This window comes from Pelobates fuscus, chromosome 10 (genome assembly GCF_036172605.1).
Source record: "Pelobates fuscus isolate aPelFus1 chromosome 10, aPelFus1.pri, whole genome shotgun sequence".
Classification (NCBI taxonomy): Eukaryota; Metazoa; Chordata; class Amphibia; order Anura; family Pelobatidae; genus Pelobates; species Pelobates fuscus.
In genome coordinates, this window is record NC_086326.1 from 15,575,750 (window position 1) to 15,599,423 (window position 23,674).

Below are 23,674 nucleotides of genomic sequence, written 5' to 3' on the forward strand. Positions count from 1 at the left end.
GCAGAGAACATTTGCTCCCAATGAAAAGTAATGCATTTCAGATAAATTTAGAATTTAAAGCTGCTTGAGTTTAAGACCTTGTTAAATGAGAGCTACTTGTAAATATCAACAACGGGATTGCCAACAATGTGCAATGTTAGTCAGCAGCTGTAACCTAATGTTAAATCATTTGTAATAAAACACACAATGAAAACATAATTTTATAAATGAATATGTATTTGGCACGTTCTCACCTTGAATATACACTTAAATGTTGGACATCAGTTTCAAAGAAGGACAGTAAGAATTTGGAAAACGTGCAGAGGAGTGCTACAAAATAAATAAGGGGAATAAATGATTTAGTTAGTCAGAGATTTCAGGAAAAGATTGTTTACCTCAAAAAGTCAAATGGCTTATTCACAATATGCATAAAGAAGTTGTTTCAACAAATAAAAACAGAACACTGCAATACATTTTTTTATGATGGTTTTAGAAACGCAGGATATGTAGAATGCTACAATAGTTAATATGAACTTTTATTAATACTAGCTTGTTGATCCATGGAGGAATCCGATTATTAGTTGGGATTCAAGAAGAATATTTTCTGTGACCATTGGAAATTGGTTTAGGTTAATATTTGTACCTTTTTTGTTTTTTAGATCAACAGCAGTGGCAAAATATGCAAAAGTCTGACATTGAGGAACTTGAGTTCCTTTTACCATGTCGCCAAATAAAATGAAGACCACAGATTTATTCTGTTTTTTCATATTTTTTTTTTTTTTTAATGTTTACATGCATGTCTTGTTCACCATGTTATTTCCCAACAGGTTTAATTAATACTTTGTGCCCAACGTCAGGTAAAGATGCAAACAAAAAAAACCAAACACAAACAAAAAACAAACACAAACAAAAACCAAATGGTGATACTTTAATTTGAATGAGCTATCGACCACAATCATTTTCATACATCTAAATCACATTATACTATGTAAAGTCCAGACATAATGCAATAAAGAATAAGGAAAGCAGATCTATCGAATATTCTACTCTCTTACACATATGTTTATCATATATAGCCAAATGGGACAATCAGAAACCTCCTACAGGAAAGCGTTTTAACTACCTGGAGTGTAATCATATTTTGTCCTGCTTTTTCTATTACAAACTCCTGCCATGTACCTCTTCCAATATACAATACCCATGGTAATCTGTGGTGGACTGGAAAAAAATGTTTTCTCTTTTAGACTCTGTTTGTATCTGCAGTGAAAAATGCTTAAAATAATACTAATTCCAGCAGGATGGATGTGGCTTAAGTATTTTCAGGACAGCGGTGATTATCATATATAAGAGCTATTAGAATTTGCTCTGGGACACGTATGATAGCATGAAAATTATTTAACCAATTCACTATCAAATTGCACATCTATGGGGCCCAATGGAGTTTCTCACAAGTTCCATACTGTTTTATAGATTTAAGATTAGAAGAGATTGTAAAAAAAACTAACAAAGGTTGAAGAAAGTTGCCAATTTTAAAAGTGTTTTAATGTTTCCCAGTTGTGTTTATATGTCTCTTTAATCATTTTGTGTGTTTACGTGGAATAAAGGTGTCAAACCGTTGTTGTAATTCAGATTAATTTATTTCCATCTTCTGCCCTGTATAGAGATTTAATGTGCCCCATTAAAGTCATATTCTATATTTAACATCTTGGTTCTATCATTTTACTTGATATACATATGTAAACTTCGTATGTCTCTTCTTTTTTTTTTTTTTTTGCAGTTATCTTTTTTTTGTTAATGGGTTACTTCAAGCATCACAGTTAAGTAAGGTTATTATGTACAGGTATATTAGCAAGGCTATTGTTTACAGGTAAATTAGCAAGTAAGGGTATTATGTACAGGTAAATGAATAAATAACATTATTATGTACAGGTATGTTAGCAAGTAATGTTATTATGTACAGGTATATGAATAAATAACATTATTATGTACAGGTATATTAGCAAGTAGGGTTATTGTGTAAAGGTATATTAGCAAGTAGGGTTATTATGTACAGGTATGTTAGCAAGTAATGTTATTATGTACAGATATATGAATAAATAACATTATTATGTACAGGTATATTAGCAAGTAGGGTTATTGTGTACAGGTATATTAGCAAGTAGGGCTATTATGTACAGGTATATGAATAAGTAACATTATTATGTGCAGGTATATTAGTAAGTAAGGTTATTATGTACAGGTATATGAATAAGTAACATTATTATGTATAGGTATATGAATAAGTAACATTATTATGTATGGGTATATGAATAAGTAACATTATTATGTACAGATATTTTTGTAAATAAGGTACACACACAACACGCCATAACCTTTGCTTGCTTATGTCGAATGAGCCTGGGAATGCTGTTGTGGCAAGGCAGGCACTGTTGTACTCACCTGCATTTCAAAAAAAATAAATAACTTTGGTCCCAGGTGGGTGTGTGGTGGGCACTCCCTCCATCCATGGAGGATTGGGGGGGCCTTAGGAAGGCCACCAACCTCGAGAGATTGTACTTTATATCTCTTTTTTCTGTACGAAATACACAACCATAAATAAAGATTGTAAATCAAAATAAATAATAACCTTGGTAATTAATATACCTGTACATAATAATATTACACTATATCCACTTCAAAGAGATGAAGTACGTACAGTGCCTACAGTGTCCCTTTAAGCCTTTAATTCTGATATATTTCTTTTATATCGGTCATTACTAGACTTGTGCAAGGTGGTAAAAGTCAGCACGGCCGAATCGTTTTTACCAAAAATGAAATTTAGTTCAGGACCTCCGACACTTGTACATTTACTAGTTCGACTTTTCTGAATATCGTTCTTGAAAAAAATGTAGGGAAAATGATTTGAATGAACCAAAAAGGCTGCGAAAGTGGTTCAATCAGTGTACTGCAAAATATTAAATAATATAAGTATGATATATGCACCATGTGGCTCGGAGATCAAGGGAGAAAAAGTAACTAATAGAGAGAAAAAGAGGAGATTCCATAAAGAAAATTCCATATTTCTATATTATTATATACTGGTATATTTATATAACAGTATATATATATATATATTCATTTATTTACAGCACCACCTTTTTTTTCTCTATTGGTCACTCTGAACTTGATATTAACATTTGGCTACTCTTTCCTAACAATCAATCTTTTTTTCCCCACCAATCATCTCTTTTTAATGCCAAGGGCTGAACACCAAATCCCAAAGCCAACGAACATACATCCATTGTGCCAGTTATACAATTGTTTGGAGCTTCGGAGATGTGAAATTTGACTAAACCACCGAATGGTCTAAATTCAGACATTTTGCAATTCTGCTGAAACCGAATACACAGATCTACTCATTACGTCCACATCCCCTGGTCAAAATAAACAGAAACTTCACCGATGAAGTCTATGTATAACCTGAATTTCCAGAATTTCCAGAGTAAATTAATTAAAAACTGTGACGTTCACACCTCTTTTCTTGTAAAAAAAAAATGATCCCAATAATTCTGTCTCTCAAAGATAGTGAGATGGTTCCCATGAGAGAGGTAATAAGTTGCATGCCTAAAACTCCCCCAAAAAGTCAACCCGTTTTCAAAAAGAATCAACCAAGAATATCAAGAAAGAGTGAGCATTCCAGAGACCCCCTTTAAGTGGGGAACTGTGACATTCCACCCCAATATTTTTTTTTATTCTTGAAGAAAATTAAGTCAGCAATGACGGGTTATCCACATTGTTTGAAAATGAACAAGCTCTTATATTCCATCAATACAAAGAGAACATATCATGGCATAATAAATTTAACATCAGAATAGTTAAGAACCCTGTGGTTATACATCCTCTCTTCTGTACAACTCACCACTCATAGCTAACGTCACTCTCTTCCACCCGAACACTAGCACTGCACAACCACACGTACCTCTCCATTTGCTCTCGGTTGCCCCTTCTAGCATATTCATTCAGTCACCATTGCGTGCTTAGTCAGACACCTTGGCATGCTCACTTAGAAACCTATTCACCTACCCATTGACCCCCTCACAATCCAGACATCAACATACCTGTACACTGTAATAACGTAGTTGTGCCCCACTCCAAAGCTACAACATTCCAGCTTCAGAACCAAGCATAAACTGTGAACATTCTCCATACCCATGAGACCCACTTGGGAAAAACGAGATACCACTATAAAATATAAGCTGTAACAGAGCTCCGGCCACCTATCAGGTCAGCAAGCAATAATGCTTGAAGACATAGGCTATCTCAAATAACGAATAAAACACCTCTTAAACTCTCCCTCCTGCACATACCTTAAATATTAACACTCATCTTCGCACCATCATTCACTCATCTACCCTCCTAGGTGTAGACTGGGCTACAGTGCAGGTAAGAGATAACCGGCATGTAATATCAGTAGGTTGGATAAAAAAATTGAAGGAACTGTAAAGGAAAAAAATAAAACTAAAATAAAAATAAATAAAGTCATATATTGGGCATGAGTCCCTGTGGGACCTCGGTGAGACCTTGCGGGTAACTAACTTTCCTGCACTCCATTGTCCAATTCATCCTACAGAGGTTTCAGCATACGCAACTTCCTCCTTGCCGCCTCTGCTCCGGAGGCCCTCTCCTGCTCGAGGCCTAGGTCAGCAAGAACCGACACTGGGGTTGTCCCCACTACAGGGAAGATTATCGGGGGTAGTTAAAGCACTCTTAGGAATTCCGTGAGGTCCTCCGCCACTGACACAGACAGAAGGTTATGCGTTATCCGTGCAGTGCCACAAGGGTACCCGATGCTCCCCAGTGGTATCTGATGCCGTGCTCAAATAAATGCCTGGTTATGGGCTGAAAGCTTCTTCTCTCCATTAGAATAGAAAACGGTAAGTCATCGTAGACCCGAATTCAGATGTTGTCTCCACGAGCGGGCCAGTATGATTGCCTTGACTGAAATGTCCTTGTAATAGTGATAATATCCCTGGGAACATCCGCAGGGACAGCTAGGCCTTCCGAATTCGAAATGCCGATATAATGGGCAATATGTCTCCATCCCTTATCACCCTCATTGCCTCCGCCACTTTGTTAGTGAACTTGAGCATGGCTTCACGTCTTGTTAGGTGCTCAGCTAGCCATGCCCCCCTCCACCCCAATATTAATTCATACGTAGCAATAGAGAAAAATAAACTGTAATTATTCAAGATCATGTAAAATGTAATCAAATCGAAAGATTTATTTTGTTTGAGGTCATACAGAACCAATGGAATAGTAAAAACTATATTATTCTATTAATTCTTGTAGTTTGAATTAATATTTTGAGGAACATATTATTCTTAACTTTATTAAGAATGACATTTTGTCGCTACTGTAGGTCTGTTGTTTATTTTACAATAGCTGGAGGAGGTCAGAGGAACCTTCTCAGTGAAACGTCTTCCGTTATCTGAATGCAACATGCCCACTGGGGTCATCAGTGTTTGGCATACACAGTGACACTGATTGGCATAAACAGATGACAATCACAACCATAGGTGCTTCTGTTTAGTTACAGTGTATCTTGATGACACAATCTTGAAAAGCAAAACATGATTTGGCAGTAGCTCATAAAAGATCTTTTTTTTTTCTTGTTTTGTCATCTGGCCATAAACAAACCCTGTAGTCATACCATCTGTACCTGTAGGGACGTTTGCCAGTGGCACATGGCTTCTAGTAGTGCCCGGCTATCAGTCTGACATGCAAGAGAACTGTTAACTAGTTTCTGATGGGTAAAGGCAGACAGAAACAAATGTTACAGTAGGTCTTATTGACAATAAAAGGACCGTCCAGGCACCATAATCACTTATGCTGTGCTTTTTATATTGGTTACAATATAACCACCTCCCAGCCCCACTCTTCCTTTATTCATTCAATACATCTGCAAACTCCAAAATGACTGTAGGTACATGCCACCCCTCACTTCGTTACATTACAGGAAAATGTTTGCTAGTTTGGCATGCGCACGCACATCGCCTTATGTGACTTGTACAGTCTCGCATGTACTTTTTTATGGGAGAGCCAGCACAGCAGCCGTATGCATGAGCAGCTGCAAGTAGCTTTATTCATGAGAAAATGAATGAAACTACTGACAAGCTAATAAAACAGGGCTGCCCAACAGGTAGATCCCCAGATGTTGTAGAACTACAACTCCCATGAAGCTTTGCATGCATTTAGAATGCTTTTAGAATGACAAAGAATCATGGGAGTTGTAGTTCTACAACATCTGGGGATCTACCTGTTGGGCAGCCCTGTTAAAACAATGGCTGAAGAAACTCATTAACTTAACAATTTTTGCAAGCTTCCATTTTTTTTATTTATTTTTATATCTTATATGTTTGAATGCAAAAGGAAGGACAGTAGTCTGGGGTATCTATGTAACATAATCTGTATTTATCAAACTGGAAGCCTTGCATACCAGTAAGAGGAGCCAAAACTAAAATACAGCTGTTCTCAGCACAGTGATATCTTCAACAATCAGCAGAGCTATTCTACTGGTTACCATGGTTTTTCTATAAACTTGGCAAGTTGCCCCCAATCGCCCCACTTGTTTTAATGTTTTAATGTATCATTAAATGGGTTGTGAAGTGTTAGGACACATTATTCTTCCCTGTGTGTGGTTCTAAAAACATTTATAATCATGTATTATAGCACACTTTGATTTTACGCATATACATATATACATAAATATTAATACAAATATTATGTGGATGACAACTGGTGGTATGTGGTGAAAAGATATGTTGAAATTCACGTTTTTTGAGGCTCTTAATCATGGAACCTTTAAATATCACTTGAACGCATTAAACTTAGAAGCTCCAAAGAATAGATATGATCACCAGCAGTCATATTATACTTCAATATAAGCCTGAAATAATGAAACAAGATCTGATCACGGTCATTGATTATTCCTGATCATTCATCAATGTATAAAGCAATCTTCTTAATGGGTTCATCGACTTTATAATCAATAGCAAGCTCAAATTCTGACTCCAGACTGGCATTCCTAATCTGTAACATCCGGGTCATGTATCTTGTAAAATATCTATCCATTATTGGATACACTGAGGATATGTACACAGTAATGTTCATATTTAATACAGTTTTATTCATTTCTCCCTATGAGTAATACCCATTGAGATGTGTATAGACTAATTCCTAAAACCAAGGGAGAGTTCACTGGACCTCAACGAAACTTCTTGGGCAAAACTGACCCCTCTTAGAAGCACAGAATTTACAGAACGAGTTGACTTTACTATGTTTTATCCAAAAACAATATTTGGCTGAATTTGTGAAATTCACTTCACTTAAGTGACTAATCTAGGACCTCTTAGTCCTAAAGTACCAGTGTCACCATCTGGGGTCTTTGCAGAATTTGCAAAGACCCCCGACAGTGACATTGCCGCTGGGGGTCCTGTGGCAGAGGGGGGCAGGCAAAGGTGTACTTACCTGAACCGTCACTTGTGGGTGCTGCCATCTACTCCCAGCGGGTCCTTTTCAGCTTTCATGTGCAAGAGTTCATCATTGAGGTCTATGGAGGATCCCATCCTAGGGGATTGATACTTCTATATGGCGGTAGCTCCACCCAGTGTCTAGAAGTGTCAGGCTGGGAAAATATACCTAGACAAAGTAAAATATATCTTGGATGGGTTAGAAATTGTCACTCCGCCCGCCGGGTCCGCTCCTGCCAGAGAGCAGTATGGGACCCGGCGGGTGCATCTCGTTGTGGCAGACATTCCCACGTGGTAATGGAAATGTCACCTATCACTTACCTTCTCCTGCGATGCCTGCTGTCCTCTGACAGGCACTGCTCCCCTCACACAGCGGCTGGGTCTGTAATCATTAAAGACGCTGGCCGCTGCAAGTTACAACCTTTTAAGGTTCTTAATCAACCCTTTGAGTGTCTAACTTTGGAAATGTGTGTGTGTGTGACATCACACACACGCGTTCACTGTCACATGTTCCCCTGTAGCCAATCAAGGAACACCTTAGGCTATTGAAACCTTTGTCCTTCATTTCTCTGTGCCCTGTCGTGGTTTCCATTCGGGTTATCCGAGAGCGTGTTTCTGGTATTGTTTCTTGTGTATTATGACCTTGGCTTTCTTACTGACTATTCCGATCTCTGTATCCCTCGACCTTTGGCTTGGCTCCTGACTATTTTGATCTCTGTATCCCTCGACCTTTGGCTTGGCTCCTGACTATTCTGATCTCTGTATCCCTCGACCTTTGGCTTGGCTCCTGACTATTCCGATCTCTGTATCCCTCGACCTTTGGCTTGCCTCCTGACTATTCTGATCTCTGTATCCCTCGACCTTTGGCTTGGCTCCTGACTATTCTGATCTCTGCATCCCTCGACCTTTGGCTTGGCTCCTGACTATTCTGATCTCTGTATCCCTCGACCTTTGGCTTGGCTCCTGACTATTCCGATCTCTGTATCCCTCGACCTTTGGCTTGGCTCCTGACTATTCTGATCTCTGTATCCCTCGACCTTTGGCTTGGCTCCTGACTATTCCAATCTCTGTATCCCTCGACCTTTGGCTTGGTTCCTGACTATTCCGATCTCTGTATCCCTCGACCTTTGGCTTGGCTCCTGACTATTCTGATCTCTGTATCCCTCGACCTTTGGCTTGGATCCTGACTATTCTGACTTCTGAATTCCTCGACCTTTGGCTGGCATACCGTTTACGTATGTCTGTATTCTTGACCTCAGCCTGTCTTGTGTTTTTCCTTTTATACGTTAAATCCATCCGTTCTCAGGCCCGGTAATACATCGTAGGGTTTTCTTTATTTTTACTTAAGTTCTGCGTGTTGGGCACATTAGTGTATCCTGACAGAAATTCAGTGAAATTCCAACACAATCAATATGAGTATTTCATAAAGATTTTATCTTTATGAAGCACTGATTTTTCAAGGAGGGGGAGTGACAGTGCCGTTTTAATTAAAGGAATACTAGTAAGTGTTACAAAGGTCTTCTTATGATTAAGGACCATTAGGTTCAAAACAAAAAAGTTTTGGTTTGACTCCCCCCGTGTTACCATATTCTGGCCTTTTTTTGTAAGTGCCAATAAAGTTTTTTTCCCACCATGCTTCTTCTCAACTGCAGCAATTGGAATGTGGTAACTTTCTCACTTGTCGTCTCCTTAGAGCCATTGGTTACCAGTCCATTTATTTAATTTTTATATTTTGTACTTCCTGTATATTTTGTAATTTATTCTCTTTTGTTTAAATTCTGCTTAAACCCTACAAGTAATTTTAAGGAATAGTGAGGAAGTAATTTTTTGTTACTTACAGATTGAAGAACTCACCGGAGTCCAGCAATATTAGAGTGTCCTTTTGTTTTTATTAATTGTATCCCTCCATGACACATAAACTTTGACACCCCATATCTGTGTGATCTACATTTCCCATAATGCTTTGTGTTGACCAAGCATCATGGCTTTAGATTAACCCTTTTTCTAGTTGAGCAGGAAACCTCACATTTAATGCAAAATGTTGTTGTGTCATTTGGGAGGGAAGTGGTTTGTGTAAAGTTAGCCTATTAATTCATGGAGGGATATTAATTGTCTAAATATGTTCTTTTCGCAGACAGATTAGATGCAGGCTTGCCAGGAGAGCTGTACAGATGTATGTCCATTTCACATATTTTATCATTTTATTCTCATCTTGAGACAATTTAAACAGACACTATAAATTGTTCTGAATCATGGTGTCCCTGGACCTTTCCAGAGAAAGGTTAACATCCTCAGAACTCCTTACAAAGCATTTAAATACAATAGAGTAGGCTTAAAATAAATACACAGACTTTTTAAAATTTAGTGCCTGGATAATAAATTTTGTTAGTTTGCTACATGCGAACAGATTAGTTTAGAGTGTACTTACTAAAAGATGAATCCGTCAAAAGCAGTAGGGACAGGTCTGAAGCTCTCTGCTGCTCATTCCCTATGAATACTGGATATTTTGTGTTATTTGAGTGTATCACTAGACTTGTGCATTTGGATACAGACGAATTTGGACCGATCGACTGTTCTGCCGAAAGCTCATATGAAGGAATAACCTAGCAAATGAATAGTGCGATGGTCGAACATGTTTGTTTTATTCGGAAATCAGAGTTCTGCCAATGATGATTGATGAAAAAAAGTTGTCTGGACCGCCACTGAATGTCAATTTTATTCACATATTAAGCGAGAAGTGACCAATACAGGGAAAAATAGGCGGAGCAGGAAAAATATCTTTATTTAGAATATATATTTAAAAATAAGTATAATATATGAACACATATATTTTTTACTGTTCCTACTTGTTTTCCATCTGTTCCATCTTCTCACATGATCTGTGAACCATGTGGCCCATTTCCGCACTCTTTTTGGTTTGCTCGAATGTTTGCCCAAATATATTTCCATGGACGATATTCAACTCAACTGGAACGTCACATGACATCCTGAACTAAATTTTAATTTCGGGACAAAAGATTCAGCCAAACTGAACTTTCCTGCCATGCACAAGTTTTGTTATCGCACTGGATAGAAAATATAACAATGGGGACAGTAAGAGTGGAATGGGTACATTATGGTTTACAGAAAAATATCGTTTTGGGAACCCGTACACCTGGTGGTGGGGGAATATGGGTGCGAGGGTCGATAAGGGAGTTGTTTTGGAAGAGTATGTCTGTAGAGTATAACTGTATCCGGCATTAAACTAGTTTCTTAAAACAATAATAGTTTGATGAAGATATTCCAAATCATGGAAGCATTATGAAAAAGGAAAGCAATTCATCTTACAAAATCTGAGTTGTTGGAGCATATACAGACAACATTGTAACACTGCCAGTGATACCTTATTATGAGTTATATGGGGTCATCGAGGAGTATTAATCCAGTTACATCAAAAACCCATGGTGAGTGTGGTTGGTTTTAATGGATTTACTGGCAGAATAACCCTGATAGGGAATACGAAAAAAGATGGTGATCAGCATCAAAAAGATTGGCATTGGGCATCAGGTTTCACAGTCGATGCCTGGCATGATGTTTGGAGATTGGGACAAACCAAGGAGCATACAACTGGTAAACTGGAAAACAAGAAATGGGAACAAAAGAAGTTCATAATAGTGGTTATTATTGATTATTGTCCATTTTCAGACAGTAGGGCAAGGACGCTCATCAGAGCCAACCCTGTGGTGACTCTAAACATTACTATTAAAAATGCAGCAAACTTATCTTTTCATTAAAGAATTAATGGGACACTTAAAACATGTGGCGGGTGTGTCCTATTTTTTTCATTTTAGAAAAAGTGAAGATTTCAATAGAAATTGGCACTTTTATAAATTAACCTTGTTACACCCCCCTGGCTGTCAATCAGACAGCTGATCCAGTTACTTCCTAGTTTGATTAGCACAGTGGAGATAAACTCAAGAGGCAGCAGTTGCCCAGAGCACCTTCCTTGCAAAGACAAGATATTGTGTGGTGTGTGTGTGTGTGTGTGTGTGTGCACTGGAGTGTTCCTTTAATCTGGAAAATCTGCTCTGCTGTGACATATCATTTAAATGTAGAATTCATTATTTAATGGACTTGACACCATAAGGTGTTAGATTACAGTGTTTCCTGGGTGGAATTACTTGCCTGGTTAGCATACTATGGGAAGCTACCCATGGAGTGTGATTTTTGACACCTTGCTACCTTACATTCATAAGCAATAAAATAATTAGTTCTGAGCCAGGTGGGGGGTATGAAGTGAAACTGAACCATATCTAGGTGTTGCAGATCCTTTAGTGATGCCCGTTAACCAATTGCTACTGTAACGTTCTAGAAGATTATAAAAATATAACTAGTTTATTTGATTTGGGAAAAAAAGTCTGCAACTTTTTTGAGTTTTTCACTGCCTGTTAGTTTGGAGAATTTTCCAGGAAAATGCAAGTTTTAAAACAAAGTAGACGAACTGCAACTGATTTCTCCAGCTTAAAATTTGCAATCGCTTGACAGCTCCCCATGATTCCTGGTTTATTGAATAGCCCCTTGCTATTAATAGCCTTTTCAACTATTATCTTGCTACCACTACTGTTTAGTGAAATTCTACCCAAATTACTATATTCTAGGCCAGTCGCAGGCAACCTTTGGCATTCCAGATGTCTTGGATACATCTTCCTTAATGCATTGCCAGCATTATGGTTGTAAGAGCATTATTGGAGTACCGAAGGTTGCCTTCCCCTGTTTGAGACGTAAACGCCATGCACGTGAATGATATCTAACACTTTGTTGTTGAGTGTATAGACATAAATCCGCAAATTACCTGGGAGGTATTGTTTAATTGACTAATGGATGTACTGCTAGAGGTGCTCAATGATGCATTTTAAAAGCTGAGCTCTAAATAAGCCATTTTATCCATTGCTAAACCACTAAAGTGACTGATTATTAACTTCCCACTAGAGATCTGATAATTCCTGTCTGGGGCTTCAACTGCTTTCACGCCGAGATTTTGTTGAATTTTCAGTTTGCTCCAATATTTTCTTCATCTGTGTCACATTTTACCTGTTTGTAGGCCATCTCATTGTGTGTTCTCTTTTTTTGTCGTGTTAAAAGTGGCGCTGTTGATGTATAAAATAAAGAGGCGCAAGGGGGCGCCTTTATTTTCAACAAATTTGGCATGTTTTCCAAAAGACGTTTCCAGAAAAACATGGTGGACTTGGGAACAAGAATATATATTCCATACCTGTACCCCAGCTATGATGGTGCCTGGTCCCCCAAATTATGTATATGTATATATATACAGGGAAAAGACTGGCTAAACAAGTCTCTTGGTTTGTACCAACTCTAATTATGTACATTTCTGTGCAATATGTCTGTATAACAGTTTCCACTTTATTGATTTGTAGCATAGAACATGATTTACCAATCATTGATTCAGTTTTAAGGGCTTTCAGACCCCACTTAACGAATTACCTGCATGTTTACAAATGCAGAGTATCATACGTCGTATTGTTAGAATGTTTTTTGATGTTAAACATTTAGCATTTAACTCTCTACGCTTTGTGCTGTTTGTTTACCTATTTTTATTTGCTTTATTTTCTTCTCACTTTAGAAATTTCTTTTTTTTTTATTTCCTGTCTTTTTCAAAGGCTGCTCGATTGTATGCACATAGTTTTCAATTATACCAATTAACAGCTGCTGCCTAGCAAACATTGTAACTTGTTCTTCTAGGGAAGCAATTCAAAGGCTAATTATGCCCCATTTACTGCTCACAGAGCTGAGTCTTTGCAAAGGTGTGATCTACTCTACATAGGAAGATAAACTGAACTGTAAAGAATTTTAAACATTCTTTGTAATCTCTGTAGTCAGTCTTTTATAAAACTATTCATAGTGGATATTCTATTTAAAAATCAGCACATTTGCACGTTTTCCGTGAACTCACCCGATTATTATAACGTTTCCCAGCTTGCATCGGACCTACTTCCTCATTGGGTGCTCGCCTTGGATCGTTTTTCATCTTCTATCCTCTTTGCTTCCATTTATGTAGATATTTTGCATATATACCTGTCTGCATTGCTTTTTAATGCAAATCAAAATGTATCTGATAAACTCTTCCACTTTTCTCCAAGGCTCGATTTCACCCAACAAAGAAGAATTGGGGATTCTCTATATATTGTGAAGAGGGATTATAAAAGAGTCAGCAACGTATTGAAACCCCCACTATTAAATCAATGTATTCATATCTAAAAATTAGACTTTGCTTTTTAAGAATCAGGGAAAAAACTGGCTTAAACCAAATGATTACACAAAAAAATCCATTCACTGCAAATATCTCTATGAAATCCACCAAGAACTTACTACGATATCTGCGATACGGTATCTAATGCCAGAAAAACTGAGCCAAATGTACCCTAGCCAGTTAGGGATGTTTTGGAGATATAATTTTGTTAAGGGCTTGTTTAAACATATGTGGTGGGACTGTCATTCAATTTGTCACACATAGAAGATGGTAAACCAGAATGTATCAAAAATATTGAAAAAACTCATTTTGTTAACTCCAGCTCTAGCATTATTCCATTTCAAACCCCTAAAATTTGAGAAGGCTGAGCTGAGTCTCCTAATACATATACTTGTGGCAACAAAACTTGAGATAGCAAGAAATTGGAGATCTTCAATTTTTATAACATGGGATTAAATAGAATCACGGATAGATTATCAAGCCTCGATAGAGAAAGTCTTCTTTATAAACAATGAAAAATCTATGGATGTATACTACGATATTTGGTCTCTCTGGATCAATAGATCAAGAGGCGTTATCCCGACATCGACCCATGGTATGAGATGTAGTATAAATGTAGAATGATGATGCATTAAAATGTATGAGTATAGTTTGTACCTACGGTATAGACCCAACGAGAAGGACTTTTTGTTTTGGCAGCTTCACCCTTCTCCTCACTAGGTCTATTTTTCTGTTGTGAAGAATAAAATTTAAAATAGTAAAAAATAAATAAAATAAAAGATTCACAAAGTACAGTGCTACATTCTAGAAACCAGAGGCAAGAGGAGGAAGGGATCAGTGAAATTGTATCTGTAGGTGCATGAGCAGCGAATGTTTGCAATTGGACAACAAACAGAATATATATATATATATATTCATGTGAGTTTTTGGGAATATGCAATCTGTACGGCTGCGTTACAGATTATGAGTAAAGTGTAGATATATAGGTATATATCAGTATAGTACAACAAGTCTTGTTAAGGGTACTTTGGATCAAGTAAGTACTTTTAAAGCCAGGAGGAGGTAGTCTTTACACTGCTCAGATGACCGTATATGCAGAGAGGGGTGGCAAAAAAGTGAAAAAATCTATTTATTAGTAAAAAAAACAATTATATACATCCACTGTGATGGCTTTATCAATGGAGTAAAAACCTCCCAAAAAATGTTTTTTACTCCATTGATAAAGCCATTACGGTTAAACATGTTTGGATGTATGTAATTGTTGTTTTTTACTAATAAATTGATACAGATATATACGTATATATCTACACTTTACTCATAATCTGTGGCGCAGCTCTACCCTACCTTTGTGGTACCCATATTGAGATTATCCTTAAGGGTTTCTGAGGGACACCTTAATAAGGGTTGCTGCCTTATCCATATTGTCCTGCTTTGGTTTAATAGAGCTGACCCCTATTGTTGTTTCCTAAAATGTATAATGACCTTGTACGTTATATTTTCTATTATGTTGGAAAGATTCTTTAACATGGATAAAAATGTCATTTCTAATACCTTATCCTCCCGAATTGTCCTCCGGAGCAAAAACAAATAATTTAAACATTTAAATTTAGCAAGCTCACATAAGTCACACAGTTCGATATTTTTGAACAGAAGTGACTGTTTTACCATAAATGTTTGTGCTAGCTGTCCATTTTTGCCTATAATAAAGAACGCAGTAGTGAAGGGGTTAACGCATTTTATAGCTATGACACTAGACAGAAACAAGGAGGTTGGTAAACCGAGTGCCAAAATAACTTTTGCATAATGAGTTGCAGCAGACAAATTGAGGTTCATTATTACAAATATTTTAGAAACGGCTGGCCCATTAAAAAAAGGATAAATCTATACTTTAATTATTTAGTGATTTATATTTTTGCTTATCTGGTTTAAGAGGACTAGTTAGTTATAATATGACATAACATTTACTGAGAATGTCTCAACATTTCCAGTCACTCCTAGTCATGGGGAGTAGAACGGTAGTATTGATAAGTATAAATTCACACCTAGTGAGTAGGCTTTAGTGGCAAGTAACTGTTATGGCCTCACAAGTAGCATACGACTTCATATCTTAAGTCCTGGGAGAATATTTCAATATAAAAATAAGTTGGTGTTTCATGTAGGAAGATACTTCTGTTGTAACCAGCTCCTGCACTGCATAAAAGCCGTTCTCTCTAAATGTCTGATAGAGAGCAACTTTATGAAGTTTTTTTACCGCAGGTAAACTCGGTATTCTACTCCCCTTCTCCCCCCCTTTGTTTTAAAATGGGAGACTAATCTTGGTGAAATCTTTGAAAGTTCCTCTTTCATTGGTGTCTCTACTAGACTCACCTTCTCAAACTTTTCCTTTGGGTTTACGACTGGAACCATGGTCCACCATTCTTAATCTACCTTAGTTTCTTAAGCAACTCTCCTCTGCGTCAAACAAGCTCCTCTTTCGGCTTTGTGCTACCACAAGGTTCCCCACCACTAAACACTGGAAGACCACTGTATGTAGGGGTGGCAAAGGGGACAAAAGTAATATTTCTCAATTTCTCCTGTTATCTTTCTCTACCCCTTTGTGGAGTTAATAACAGTAAATATGGCTAATTTATAAACTTTTGCCATCACACATCTAGTGCACTTTTGTTATCTATCGTAACAAAAATGTGTATTTTTCTATTACCAGTTTCCTTAGTAATCTTTTTTTGGGGGGTATAAAAAACAAAACAATGTAATACAATGGGTAAAGATCAGAGGCCTGGCTAGGTTCCAGAAACACTTGGGGTTTGAGCCAAAATGGAAACTCAATGACCCCTACACTAATAGAAAATTGGGGTAATGTATTGAAATATCTCAACTATAGAGATCCAGGGCTAAAGAGCCCCACACCAGGGACTCCAGCCCCTCAAAACCACCACTAGCAACGACTATGAAAAAGATCAAGGGGAAGAAGTGGTAAGGAAGTTGTAAATGTATCTGCAATACAAGGGTCAGTACAGAATGATTTTGGGGGCATGGGTAGGGTGTAAGGTAAAGAAGGAGGAAGGTGTGAGGAAGAATAAATATATACAGTTTATGAGAGGAGCAAAGAAATAGATTAATTGTAACATTAATGATATTGCAATATAAAATGGCAGGAAATTGGCGTTTTAATTAGTCGTCTATACCATACCACTACTATCAATATTTATCAACGATAATTGGCAGCATTGGCGTTTCTGTAGTCGTTTTTGGATAATATCTGTTCCCACTTATTCCTGTACCCCTTTTGGAGAGGTGATAACTGTTTGAAACCAAATTCATCTGTCTCTTTTTCCCATGACCGCAGTATATTTGGTATATATCATGCATATGTCACAGCCCTACACAGCAATAAAACTGCCAGTAATGTGCATTGTGTATGGGTGTATTGCAGAGCTCCACAGCAATAAAACTGGTATGTGCATTGTGAATGGGTGTATCGCAGAGCTCCACAGCAATAAAACTGGTATGTGCATTGTGAATGGGTGTATAGCAGATCTCCACAGCAATAAAACTGGCATGTGCATTGTGAATGGGTGTATCGCAGAGCTCCACAGCAATAAAACTGACATTTGAGCATAATGCCTGCCTACAGTAAATCATATATTTCTCAAATAAAGGTATTTAAACCTGTTACATTCTCTGGAATGCTAATGTAATGCTAACATTAAAATGGTAGAGTTCATTCGCTTCTCCCTCTCCCTGACTGTAGCAATAACATGACCCATTGAAACTTCCTTTACTGTTTGGAAGCAGTGGGAGAGCAAGCTTGCAGGAATTATGTCAGTGACTATTGTCTTCTGGCAGATAAATGTATTTCACTACAGGCTGGCAATTATTACTAGAGTATAAATGAGGGTGCTTGAGGGATAATGCACAACATTTTATTATGCCCAGTTTATGAAAGTAAAGACATTTAAACTCGATTCTGGAGTTTCTGTATTACAGAAATTCACAATAATAACATTTAGAGTATGAAACAAATTTGGGCACAGACCTACAGTGCAATACGCTTCACAATAATGTTTGGGGTGTTTACACTGCAAATAAAACGACATCAATATGTAGTATGTATGAGTATGTCACAGAACTCCACAGCAATAAAACTGACAGTAATGTAAACTGTGCTCCAGTGTACCATAGAGTTCCACAGCAACAAAAAAACATAGTGATCTGTGCTTCACTCTATCACAGCAATAAAACTCCCGCTCATGTTTACTATGAGTATATCACAGAAGTCCACAGCAATATAACTCACACTAATGTAAACTATGTTTGTGTATATGACAGAAGACCACAGCAATAAAATGTACATTAATCTAAGCTGTGATTGATTGTGTCACTGAGCTCCACTGAGCTCCACTGACAGCACTGACAGTATGTGTGTGTCACAGAGCTCCACAGCAATTAAACTCCCAGTAATGTCCAGGGTATAAAAGTTTGAGAGCTCCATGATAATAAAATGTACATTAATCTAAGCTGTGATTGATTGTGTCACTGAGCTCCACTGAGCTCCACTGACAGCACTGACAGTATGTGTGTGTCACAGAGCTCCACAGCAATTAAACTCCCTGTAATGTCAAGGGTATAAAAGTTTGAGAGCTCCATGATAATAAAATGTACAATAAAAAGCATTGAAACTGAAATACATTGTCCTTGGTTACGACTTGAATTGAATTTTTAAAATAACTAAAGACTGGTCATAAATAGCACAATTTGCGTTTGTTAATAAAAATAGATATTGATGTGTCATGGAGAATTTCGCTCAGAAATACCCTGCCCCCAGCCATTTCCCACCGACACCCACTGAAATAAACACGTCCCAATCCGGCCATTTAAAATGCTGGATCATATAGTTTAGCTGCAGTTTTTAGTCAGCATTGACTATTTTTAAAACCCTAACACAAGGCATGCAGATGGTTTAACATCTGGCCCAGTAAAATTAATTTGCACCCAAGTCAAAGAGCAGTCATTCCATGTGTTTTTCAATTACTAAACTGAGCTTTGACATAAAATACATCTCAATAAAACAAGAAAACATGCAACTGATGACCCCAAAAGCTCCAATCTGGTAGAGGGGGCAAGTAAATATTAGTCCTTACCATGTTCTATAAGCAGAGGCAGGCTACCAGCGCTGGGTTTATTTAGCAAAAAACAGGTAATAGTAAATAAAACCTCTAGCTTCAACCACATGAAAAGGAAGAGAACATATGGAGAAAGAATTGCTCACGTTTATAGCACGGTGGCATGTTTTAAAGCAGTAACAGACTAGGCAGGGATGTGGACTGCAAAAATAATCACATGCTTAGCAATGAAAGAGTTAACGCGCGTGTGCTGTCTCACAGTAAGAACCTCTAGTGCAATCGCTGATACAGTATCCGTGTCAGTATTATCAGAGCAACAATGTACGGCACTTCCTAGAAAAACTTCCATTTTTTTTTTTGCTTTTTTTGTACAGCGTCTGTGGCCGCTCAAGTGGATTTAAAAAAAATAAGAGGCTGTTGTTGCCTTTACGCTTGTTCAGTTTTCAGAGAGGTTAATATTCTAACGGCTTGGCGAGGTATAGGGCTGGGGTGACTGCTGGTCCTATTCTTTTTACCTTCTTCCAATGTAAATTGAAATGAAACTCATCAGTACATTTTCCTTTTATGGAATGTATGACTGTTCTTAGAACGCACTTGTCTCTTGCACATCCATCTACTCAATTTCTCCAAGGGTGTTAGTCTTCCTCACTGTACAAACAGTGGAAAGAAAAGAGCCAAGCTTCCTTAGTTTGCAATTGTTTAAATTAGTATTTAGTAAACCAGCTTATATAGATTGGACTCTTTATATAAAATCTCTATGTATTGTCATAGTAAAAAAATAAGCTATAATGTACAGTCATGCTTACGCCCAATAATTTTAATATTATTTCCATTTTTTTTTCAGACCCAGCAGTTTTTGTTTTTTAATAAATGCATAGTTAAGATCGAGTTGTTCTCCATTATCGGAAAAGGATCAAAACGATGATCTTTTCTTTCCAGAATGGAAGTAGAATGGACGCGTAATCAACAAACACGGGTTCTTGTAAAGGTGGAATAATATGAACCTTGTATGTCTCTTTCAACCTACTGAGATTTGCACATTTATATGATTGCTGATAGTTAAATAACATAACAAACTAAAAAAACTTGGAGGCATATTTAAACAGCTGCCTCTATCGGAAATTAAAGGAGCCCTATAGCGTCAGGAGCGCAAACATGTATTGCCCTCCCTTAGCCCCCTTAAATGGAATTAAAACTCACCTTATTTCTAGAGCCGTGCGAGTCCGCCAGTGCTGGCCCTTCCCATTTGGTGACATCATCAAAATTTCCGATTTTTTGCCAATTCAATGTATTCCAGTGGGGAAAGCATTGGGTTGGCTAAAACCAGCAAGGCGGCGGGGCCAAATGCCGTTTTAGCCAATTAGCACTTCCTATAAGAAAAAATCTGCGTCCCCATGCAGAGCGTGGAGACGCTGAATGGCAGTGCTGCCTACTGTGCAGCACTGAGCCAGGAAGCATCTCCAGTGGCCATCTGAGGAGTGGCCACTTGGAGGTGTCCCTAGTGCAATGTAAAGACTGCCATTTCTCTGCAAAGGCAGTGTTTACATAAAAATGCCTGCATATAATGATTATACTCACCAGAACAACTACATTAAGCTGTAGTTGTTCTGGCGACTATAGTGTCCCTTTAAATGCCTATGCCACTTTTTATTTTCCAAAGAGCATCATTATAAACTTGCAATTAGATAACTGTTAAATCTGACTGTCAGACTACATCACCCATCAGCCTCCACTACACCCATAAAACTAGAATGGAATGTAGGAGATAACAGTAGGAGAGCTGCAGTTTGAACAGTCTGTACTCAACAGGAAGTTGGCCATTTTTAACAATACGTAAAATATTAATGAGTTGGAATGTCAGTATTCAGACGACGAGTTTGCTTTAGAATTCTCCCCATCACAAATAATACAAATAAATATAATTAATAAGGTTTAACGAATGTACAAAAGGCTTTATTTACTGGGAAATGTTGAGCTGTCAAGGAAACTTAAAGCTTTGAGGCCAGACTAGCTGAAATGGAAACATTCTCCAAATCATGCATTTTCCCAGTTCGGTTACTTTGGCCTTAAATTTGCAATTCTCTTGTCAGTTTTCCACGTTGACTGTTGTAGTGAATGAACCCAAAATTCCACATATTAAACCTTTTTTCGAGAGTCTTGGGCAGAATCGTGTATAGAAAATATTTGCTAAAATTGCAGCCAGCATGGAATGTTGTTCATCTGGGATATATTAGGAATTCAGCTGTGGGATATAATTCACTGGAGAAAAGGTGTCTAATTTGAAATGTTCCTTTAGGAAAAGGATGTGCAAATGACAGTGGGTCCTGGCACAGGGAGGTGAGTGTGAATCACGTATTGTGGTCAATGTGTACGGGATTGAGGTATATTTTCATATCACCTATATAAATACGATAGATATGAGATAGAAAGGCACTAAACATTAGATACAGAGCTACAAAAAAGCAGCATAACAATGGGAAGTGAGATGTGATTATGTAACTCTGCCTGTCAACGTATCCAAGTAAACGTTTCCTAAATTTTTGTTCTAGGCTGTCTAAGCGTGGTCGCCAATGTAAGCATATTGTGTCTACCCATTGTACAACGCTATGGAATATGTTGACGTTTCATAATATTTTTATTTTTTTTAAATCTTGTGAAAATAATATATAGCTGAGTTGGGAAACGTTTTTTACTTTGACGATGCTGGCCAAAAATGTCCATTTATTTTGTCAATGATGTAGTGAATATCACCCCATGTAAAAGCAGTGAGAAGTAAAATGTCTAATCCAATTCACAGAAAGTTTCATGAATACACCATTAATGATTGTTACAATGTCACTTTCAAGACACTGGAATCTCAGGAGTTTTCTTGTCGACGAATGTTAGAAACAGAGAGAAACACCTGCCCCGATCTTAGTGTCTCACACCAGCAGCTTTCTTTCCAGAGAAATATGTGAAAAACGAGCTGGTTTTATCCTGCACTCTGAAAATACAAATATAGGTTCATGGCTTAGTAATGACCACTGTTCTTCACATTAAGGTTTTGTGTTTTGCTCTGGATCACTATTTGGCACGACTCCATGCCACAATCGGCTCAGTCTTACTTTTAATGCATGGACCAAAAAGAAAATGTGTCACATTAATCTTTGTATGCTATTTAAATCTTTTCATAAAAGTCTTCATACTTTATTGGGAAAATGTGCTTGACATTTGCTCCCTTTATTGTAGGCTTTTAGATCTGGCCTCATGCAGATCTCCTATAAGTCTGCGTTATTCTACATGGCCCGTTCATTACCTACAACTAGGAATTTGTTTGTACAGTTTTGATTTCATTTTATATTATTTGGCTGGTTTTACAAATTGAGTGGGCTAAGTACATAAATAAAGATTTGTTGAGGGCTAATGAGACAGGGAGTAATTGTTATGCCCATATGTATAGATCTGATACAACCTACTGATACAAAAATATCAGAACGCAATTAAGCTTTTGCTGAAGGGGGGTGGAGGGGTTTATCAAGGCAGAGACAGGCACTACTTTGGGGCAAAGAGCTAAGTAACAAGCAATCACCATAGAAACCTACAGGATGTCACAACTTCCACTCACACCTGTTGTACCCTCAAAGGAACACTATAGGGACAGGAATACATACTTGTTCACGATAGCTGAAATAAACTATGTAGCCACTCAGCCCTATGTCTCTAATGTAAAAGGTGAGTTTGCTTAACTGTATTCCAGTGCCCTGTGGGTCTGCCGGCTCTTGCCCCGCCCATGATCTGCCTCCTTGGCTGACATACTTGACGATCTCAGCCAATTCAATGCTTTTCCATAGGATCTCACCAAATGAGGCAGGGTGGGGGCAGAGCCAAATGCTGCCCTGGCCAATCAGCATCTCCTCATAGAGATGCATTGAATCAATGCATCTCTATGATGAAAGTTCACCATGCAGAGCGTGAACATCAGTGATGCACGTTGTGCAGCGCTGACCTAGAAAGCACCTCTAGTGGCCGCCTGAGTTACTGCCATTGGAGGTGGCCCTAGAGAGCACTAAGAACACTGCCTTTTCTCTGCAAAGGCATTGTTTACATGAAAATGCCTGCAGGGACACACTACAGACAACATAACAACTACATTATACTGTAGATGTTCTGGTGATTTCAGTGTCCCTTTAAGTTTAATAAGATTCCAAATTTAGAATCCTCAGCTTGCAGATAATTCTCTTAACCAGACACTCCAAGCAGCAAAACAACTTTAGCTCACTGATGTGCTTTTAGCGTATAGATCATGCCCCTATAGTCTCACTGCTAAATTCTCTGCCACTTATGAGTTAAATCACTTTGTTTGCAGCCTTAGCCACACCTCCCACTACTATAACTCACACAGCATCCCTACACACTTCCTGTAAAGAGAGATCTATTTTTTAAACTTCCTTCTTGTGTTTAATTTAGCATTTCCTATCTCTTACTCTGTTACTAGCCTACTACAGCCTGCAGGAGTATCCTGCTTATAACACACGGTACTAATCTAATTGAAAACGAAACCATTGTTTTAGGCCTTAATTCATCCAAAGGAATAAAGGACTATATATTTTGCACACCAAAAAAAGTAGATTTATTCATACATTAAAAAAAAATTTCAGACAGTCTAATATGAATCATTTCAGAACCAAAATGCTAATGCTTAAAATCCCATCTTGCACTCAAGAAGCAAATCTAGTGAGATCTGTTTCATTGTATTATCGAGTGATGTTTTCATTATGACAAATTAGTTTTATTCAGTGACTTAAAGGGACATGTAACAGACGTTGTAAGATAATTAT